Here is an 8,032-nt window from a genome sequence, read left to right as displayed (position 1 = left end):
CTTTTCCTGTCATGGTGGGCTTCCTTTGTTTCGGCTTCCAGCCCAAGAGACACACTATACAGACATCTTCCAGCTCTTCTATTACATTTCATTTATTGATCCTATCTTTTGGCAGTTGTATTTTTAATTTCCATGACCTGTCCTTTCTTCAGGCAGCCCATTTCGTAGCAATCTGATCCTATTTTTGGGTGTGATTTCTGCTCGCCTCTCTCTGAGGACACTTATTAGAGAGTTTCTTGGGTCACTGTGCTCTGATTCCTCCCTGGCTCTCCCCACTTCTCCACCCATGGTAGACACTTGTCCTATCTGCTCAGCGAGGTCCCTCACTCTCAAGCTGCTGATTTCTGCCCATGTCTTCGAAGGCCCAGGGTGACTGCTGCTTCCCAACCTCCCCATCGAGAGCCTGGCTGGGCTCTCAGGGCAGATGCAGTGCCCAGCAGACGGCCCTCCCTCCAGGGAAGCATCTCTGAAAGTCTGGCCCACCGACCTGTGTCCTCCCATGCACCAGTCCCTGACAAGCAATATAAGAACAGAAATCAAGACTGAGCACTTAAAAACCTTTACAGCTTTTTAACATTTCTACAATGACCGACTATGATCAGCGGGCCTGTATCTTGAGCGTCTTATTTTTTTAAATCCCATTTTCTAAATTTATTGTTGTTATATTACCCAGAAGTATCAGTTTGTAACAGATCAGAAACTTTGTTTAAGGTTGGGGGTGAGATGTCTTTTACTGCAGATAGTTCAGAAGGCACTACCCTGGGGGGGTTCCCGGGGGGTGCTGAAGAGCCCTCCTGCCAACGCAGAAGACATAAGAGACACAGGTTCTATCCCTAGGTTGGGAAGACCCACTGGAGGAAGGCATGGCAACCCACTCCAGTATTCTTGCCTGGGAAATCCCATGGACAGAGGAGCCTGGTGGGCTACAGTCCATAGGATCACAAAGAGTCAAACATGCCTGAAGCAACTTAGCACACACCCATGCAGGGGGCCCAAGCAGGGAGAAGTCCAAGCAGGCTGCCCCTCTGCTAAGTGTCCCGTGGGGAGCGGTCTCTTTGGGCCGCTGCCCCTATTCCAAGAGCCCTTGACCCTCTGAGCAAGTTTCCTTAGACATATTCCTCTGGCTTCACCTGGGGGAGAAGCTGAAGGCGCACAGGAGGAGGTCAGAGGCGGGAGTGACCAGGGAACTCTACATTCAGCAGTTCCATCCAATGTCACGTAGCGTCTGCACCTCCATCGACCCCTCTCCCCTCAAGCCTGCCAGATCTGAAGGGCTCCCGTGAGAGGACCACCCCCATCTTTGCTGCCTCCTTCTCCCCTGCACACTCCGAGCTGGGGCTTCTGTTCACCTGCCTCCTATTCCCCTGTCCTGGCACCTCTGTAAGCCCATCACCTGTGCTTCTTTGCTGTCATTCCTGCTTTCCAAAAGAGGAGGTGAGTGTTTGCATTTAGTTCATAGTCTTGAACTGGAGTCCTTCGAAGACGTTTGAATTACCTTCGTCTTGGGGTCACAGAGGAATCAGGTTTTTAAATGGCATGCCTGGGCAGAAGGGAACTTTCTGGCTGATGATAATGGTCTACCTTATATCTACGCTGTCCCATGAAAAAGGAAGGCAATATTTTAAATTTCTAGTAGCAACATTAAAAAAGAAATGTGAAATTCATTTTGATAATGTATTTTATTAAACCCAACTTGTCCAGCATATTATCATTTCAACAGGCAATCAGTATCAACATTAGGAGTGAGATGGTCGGCATTCTTTTGCACACACCATGTCTTCAAAGCCTGCTGCAGTTTTTACACGTACAGTGCCTAGTTTTCCTAAAAATACTTCGCATGTATTTAGCTTCTGTAAAATTTGCAGTTGGAAAAGTAGATGAATATTCTCAAGTTGCTCCCAACATACTTACAAGTTTTCCAGTGACAGAATCAAGTATCTGTTTTTTCAGTTCAGTTCAGTTCAGTTGCTCAGTTGTGTCTGACTCTGCGACCCCATGAATCGCAGCATGCCAGGCCTCCCTGTCCATCACCAACTCCCGGAGTTTACCCAAACTCCTGTCCATCAAGTCAGTGATGCCATCCAGCCATCTCATCCTCTGTCGTCCCCTTCTCCTCCTGCCCCTAATCCCTCCCAGCATCAGGGTATTTTCCAATGAGTCAATTCTTCGCATGAGGTGGCCAAAGTATTGGAGTTTCAGCTTCAACATCAGTCCTTCCAATAAACACCCAGGCTGATCTCCTTTAGGATGGACTGGTTGCATCTCCTTGCAGTTCAAGGGACTCTCAAGAGTCTTCTCCAACACCACATGTTCAAAAGCATCAATTCTTTGGCGCTCAGCTTTCTTCACAGTCCAACTCTCACATCCATACATGACCACTGGAAAAACCATAGCCTTGACTAGACGGACCTTTGTTGGCAAAGTAATATCTCTGCTTTTTAATATGCTATCTAGGCTGGTCATAACTTTCCTTCCAAGGAGCAAGCGTCTTTTAATTTCATGGCTGCAGTCACCATCTGCAGTGATTTTGGAGCCCAGAAAAATAGAGTCTGACACTGTTTCCACTGTTTTCCCATCTATGTCCCATTAAGTGATGGGACCGGATGCCATGATCTTAGTTTCCTGAATGTTGAGCTTTTAAACCAACTTTTTCACTCTCCACTTTCACTTTCATCAAGAGGCTTTTTAGTTGCTCTTCACTTTCTGCCATAAGGGTGGTGTCATCTGCATATCTGAGGTTATTGATATTTCTCCTGGCAATCTGGATTCCAGCTTGTGCTTCTTCCAGCCCAGCGTTTCTCATGATGTACTCTGCATAGAAGTTAAATAAGCAGGGTGACAATATACAGCCTTGACGTACTCCTTTTCCTATTTGGAACCAGTCTGTTGTTCCATGTCCAGTTCTAACTGTTGCTTCCTGACCTGCATACAGGTTTCTCAAGAGGCAGGTCAGGTGGTCTGGTATTCCCATCTCTTTCAGAATTTTCTACAGCTTATTGTGATCCACATAGTCAAAGGCTTTGGCATAGTCAATAAAGCAGAAATAGGTGTTTTTCTGGAACTCTCTTGCTTTTTCCATGATCCAGCGGATGTTGGCAATTTGATCTCTGGTTCCTCTGCCTTTTCGAAAACCAGCTTGAACATCTGGAAGTTCACGGTTCACATATTGCTGAAGCCTGGCTTGGAGAATTTTGAGCATTACTTTACTAGCGTGTGAGATGAGTGCAATTGTGTGGTAGTTTGAGCATTCTTTGGCATTGCCTTTCTTTGGGATTGGAAAGAAAACTGACCTTTTCCAGTCCTGTGGCCACTGCTGAGTTTTCCAAATTTGCTGGCATATTGAGTGCAGCACTTTCACAGCAACATCCTTCAGGATTTGAAATAGCTCCACTGGCATTCCATCACCTCCACTAGCTTTATTCATAGTGATGCTTTCTAAGGCCCACTTGACTTCACATTCCAGGATGTCTGGCTCTAGGTGAGTGATCACACTATCATGATTATCTGGGTAGTGAAGCTCTTTTTTGTACAGTTCTTCTGTGTATTCTTGCCACTTCTTCTTAATATCTTCTGCTTTTGTTAGGTCCATACCATTTCTGTCCTTTATTGAGCCCATCTTTGGCATGAAATGTTCCCTTGGTATCTCTAATTTTCTTGAAGAGATCTCTAGTCTTTCCCAATCTGTTGTTTTCCTCTATTTCTTTGCATTGATCGCTGAGGAAGGCTTTCTTATCTCTCTTTACTATTCTTTGGAACTCTGCACACAGATGTTTATATCTTTCCTTTTCTCCTTTGCTTTTCGCTTCTCTTCTTTTCACAGCTATTTTTAAGGCCTCCTCAGACAGCCATTTTGCTTTCTTACATTTCTTTTCCATGGGGATGGTCTTGATCCCTGTTTCCTGTACAATGTCACAAACCTCCATCCATAGTTCATCAGACATCCTGTCTATCAGATCTAGTCCCTTAAATCTATTTCTCACTTCCACTGTATAATCATAAGGAATTTGATTTAGGTCACACCTGAATGGTCTAGTGGTTTTCCCTACTTTCTTCAATTTCAGTCTGAATTTGGCAATAAGGAGTTCATGATCTGAGCCACAGTCAGCTCCTGGTCTTGTTTTTGCTGACTGTATAGAGCTTCTCCATCTTTGTCCGCAAAAAATATAATCCATCTGATTTCAGTGTTGACCGTCTGGTGATGTCCACATGTAGAGTCTTGTCTTAGATTTTAATTGAAAGTCAATGGAACTTAAAATTTGGTTCCTTATTCACAGCAGCCACATGTCAATCCCACGTCAAGCCACATGTCAACGGCCCAGTGTGGGTGGTGGCCGCTGTGCTGGGTCACACAGTTCTGTGTCTTTACAGGGTTACACGGTGTAGCTGCTGCTTAGTCGCTTCAGTCATGTGACCCCAGGGACTGCAGCCCGCCAGGCTCCTCTATGGGATTCTCTAGGCAAGAATACTGGAGTGGGTTGCCATGCCCTCCTCCAGGGGATCTTCCCCACCCAGGGATTGAACCCGGGTCTCCTGCATCGCAGGCAGATTTTTTTTTTTACAGCCGAGCCACCAGGGACGCCCTACATGGTATATACATTTATCAAAACTCATTGCATCACATTGTTAAAACCTGTATGTAAATTTTACCTAAAAAACTATCTGGTTAATGATATGCCTGATGAAATATTTAAAAGTGAAATATGTTGATGTCATCAACTTTTGAAATGCATTTAAAAAAAGGATTGATGCCTAGGGGAATAGATGGGTATACATGTAATAAAGAAAATATAGCAAAACATTCATTATAGAGTTCGGTGGTGGGATACATGGGGTTCAGTCTACAATCCTGCTAACTTATGAATGTTTAAAAAGTCTAATGAAGTGTTGGGAGACAAAAAGAGACAACATGTCTTCGACAAGCCACACCTGCATGTAATCCCATCACTCAATCCGAAACACGTGATATTGACAAAAAGCAGCCCGATTCAGAAGAGAAGCTATGAATGGCTCCATTTATATGAAGTTTTTGGACTTCAGAGGCAAAGGATTTGCTTGAGGTCAGAATGTAGTTTATTCTTGGCAGAAGGGGGCTGAGAACTGGGAGGTGCGTAAGGAGGGGTTCCGGGGTGCAGACAAAGTTCTATCTTTTGTTAACTTGAGTGTGTTCATGAAAATTCATCATGCTTTTTGCAGAATTTTTGCAGTTTTTGTTGATTTAAGGCCCACCTGCCCTTGATATCCTGCATGAGGAAAACCAGTGTTCCTCTTTAAAACCACACAGCCTGATTCAAAGGTTCACCGAGAGCAAGAGAGATTCTACCCTGGTCCCGGGCGGGCGGGTCACTGGGGACCGAGGACCAGGCTGCTGGCAGTACTGTTCTGTATTTTAGGAACTTTCTCTCTGCGGCTCCTGATGACTTGGTTTAACATGCTCTGCAGAAAGCAAACTTATGTCTGCCTTCCTGCCGGGTCCATGTGCATCCATCAGCCGTGTTCCTCAAACCGCGGGGACTCCGCTTTCTCCTGCGCCTGGACCACCGCAGCATTATGTCTTTCTGCTTAGTTGCTTCATTTCTTGAGTGCCCTTCCCTCCGGGAACTTAAGGAACTTTACTCAGAGAACTTACAACACTTAGAACAGAACAGAAAGTTCTCCAGCTGTATCCCCTGAGAATCAAGTGGTTGGGAGGAGGGAGAGAAGGGAGGGGTAGACTGAGGCAGCGGAGGGGGAGCTGGGGAAACTGCAGCATCCGCAGCGGGCAGACTAGAACCCAGAGTTCTCCGGACCGGACCGTGCTGGGTTTGCCCAGATTCTTAAGTTCACGATTCAGAAACACCCTTGGGTGGGAGAGCAACATACCCAGGGGGCCTGTGTCACAGCTCTGGGGGTAAATGATTAAACCGGTGGCATCCAGAAGTCACAATTTCCCCTCCAGGTGTTGGGTCTGAGAGCACGAGTGGGGGATGGGTTGGCGGAGGGCGGACTCTGTCACCAGCCAGTGTCCAGGCGGGGTGGGTGTGTGCTGACCGGCCGGTCCGGGAAGCTTCCAGAACTCTGGCTGAGGGAGGAAGGGCCCCGGGGGTGCCCTGCTGCCCACTCTTGCGTGGAACCAGCCCTCCCTCCCCCACCCCAAATCGCAGCGATGCCTCTGGGACGTCTTCGGAAGGGGCCTGGCGCCTGGACCGCTCGCCTTGAGCCCCGACACCCTCCACGGGGCGTCCCTTCCCACGGCCGCTCCTGGGCTCCGGGCGGGGTCGGCAGCCTTGGGGTCGCAGCTGGGTGGGGGCTGAGGCCCAGGCGGGGGTCCAGCCTCTCAGACCGGAGTGGAGCGGGCAGGGCCGCCCCAGGCCTGCGGTGGGGCGGGTGCGGGGGTCTCCTGGCAGCCCCGGGGGCCCAGAGCCCACCCAGCGCACCCCTTCGCGCCCTCCTACCCCGGCGGCACCCAGGCCCCGCCCCTCCCCCTCTTCCTTATCTCTTTTCTAACCTTTTGCATTTTTTTAGTCTCATTTCCTGTCGGGTTTTGCATTTCCCTCCCCCTTCCAGCCTATGACACACTTTCTCTCCTTTTTTCTCTCTTTTGCCTCCCTTGGCCTCCGAACTCCTGCCCGGGTGGCGCGCAGCAGCCCCTCCGCCCTGCAGCCCCTGGGCCGGCTGCGCCCCTCGGACGGTCCGGGCGGCGGGGCCCGAGGGCCGGGGCCCCGGGAGGAAGCCGGAGGCCTGCGCGGAGGAGGCGCCGCGGCTGGCGGAGCATGAGCGGCCCAGGTAGGCGCGGCGGACGCGGGGGTGGGGACCCGGGTTGGGGACCGGGGAGGTTGGGGGGGGGGGGCGGGAGACACCCTGGGGCGGCGGCCGGTCCAGGTCGGGGGCGCGGTCGGGGTGGGTTGGGGGCGCCGAGGGGGTCCGGAGTGGCTTGTTTCTCACCCCTCTGGCTCCATCTCCACCTCCCTCCGCCCGCCGAAAACTTCTTTCTTCCACTTTATCTCACCTCTGGGTTTCTCTCGGACAGTACGTCTCTGACTGGCCCCGCCTGGCGACGTCCCCCACCCCCGGGTCCCCCGCCCCTCCGAGAACAAAGGGATGAAAAGAGGGGGTGGGGGGCGGTGGTCGGGGGCAGGGGGGCTGGCCGGGCGCCCCTGGGGGCCCCAGAGGGAGGAAAAGAACCTTTTCTAAGACCTTAAAGGACAGGAAGTCTCCAGACCACAGCCAGGCCTGACTCGCAGGCTCCTGAGAAGGTGGGGCCCCGGGGAGGGGAGCGCGGGGAGCGAAGTGGGGCCCGGGCGCCCCCGCAGAGCCAGGATGGGTCCCTAGAGGCCTCACGCCTGGAGTACCCGCCTCCTGGACACCGACCTCCCCAGGGCGCTGAACGGGCTGGAAAGCCGCCCCGCTTCACCCCTCAGATCCCCGCCCGCCAGGGTGTCCTGAACCCTCCCGGGGCGGGGAGAAGGGTTCTCTGGGGGAGACAGTTTTGGCGCAGGGAGCGGGGCCTGCTTGCGTGTGTCTGGGCTCCCAGCTTCCTGGCACCTGCTGGGCAGAGTGCGAACAGAGGGCGGTCGGCTCAGACCTGGTCTTGGGCCAAACCCATCTCTGCCCAGCCTCTGATCTGTAGTAGGAAAAGACCCCTCCTGACGTTTGCCGCCTCTGCTGAAGGTGTAAGGCTGCTGCCGCTGCCCAGGAAGGAAAGACACACTGGTCCAGCCCCAGACGGTTAGGGGGTGCCTCCCCTGTGGTTAATGAGCACCAGAAATCTCAAGCCCTGGGTTAATGCCGGGGCAGGAGTTTAGCTAATATGCTGCCCTCTGTCTTTGCCCTGAGTCTGCACTTCCCTCAACCCCCAAGGCCAGGTAAAGAAGCGCGGGTCGCATTTTGGGCTGTGGGCCCTGGCTGACCAGCGGGCAAAGGGAGCCTGGGACTCAGCCTCCCCCATCCCGGGCAAAATGGTTTGGATGTCTGTGCATTTTAATTAGCACCCAGATCAAAAAGGAAGTCTGGTGGCCCCACCAGCCCCGAGTCTGTTCCTTTGTGTGATTTTTTT

The 8,032-nt window shown here is 51.5% G+C and overlaps 1 protein-coding gene across 2 annotated transcripts in view; it reads left to right on the top strand.

The window, feature by feature from the left end:
* Positions 1–4,912: 4,912 nt before the first annotated feature.
* The window catches only part of CARD11 (caspase recruitment domain family member 11), a 108,164-nt gene continuing 105,044 nt past the window's right edge, over positions 4,913–8,032 (top strand). The window contains exon 1 of one of the 2 annotated variants that reach the window (XM_027527034.1): positions 4,913–6,762. The gene's annotated coding sequence lies outside the window, so the exon portion shown is untranslated. The remainder of the gene's footprint in view (positions 6,763–8,032) is intronic. The other variant, XM_027527029.1, reaches the window with a different exon arrangement.

This window comes from Bos indicus x Bos taurus, chromosome 25, assembly GCF_003369695.1.
Source record: "Bos indicus x Bos taurus breed Angus x Brahman F1 hybrid chromosome 25, Bos_hybrid_MaternalHap_v2.0, whole genome shotgun sequence".
Taxonomy (NCBI): domain Eukaryota; kingdom Metazoa; phylum Chordata; class Mammalia; order Artiodactyla; family Bovidae; genus Bos; species Bos indicus x Bos taurus.
Note: the sequence above shows the minus strand (reverse complement) of the source record. Positions and strands in the feature narration are given on the sequence as shown.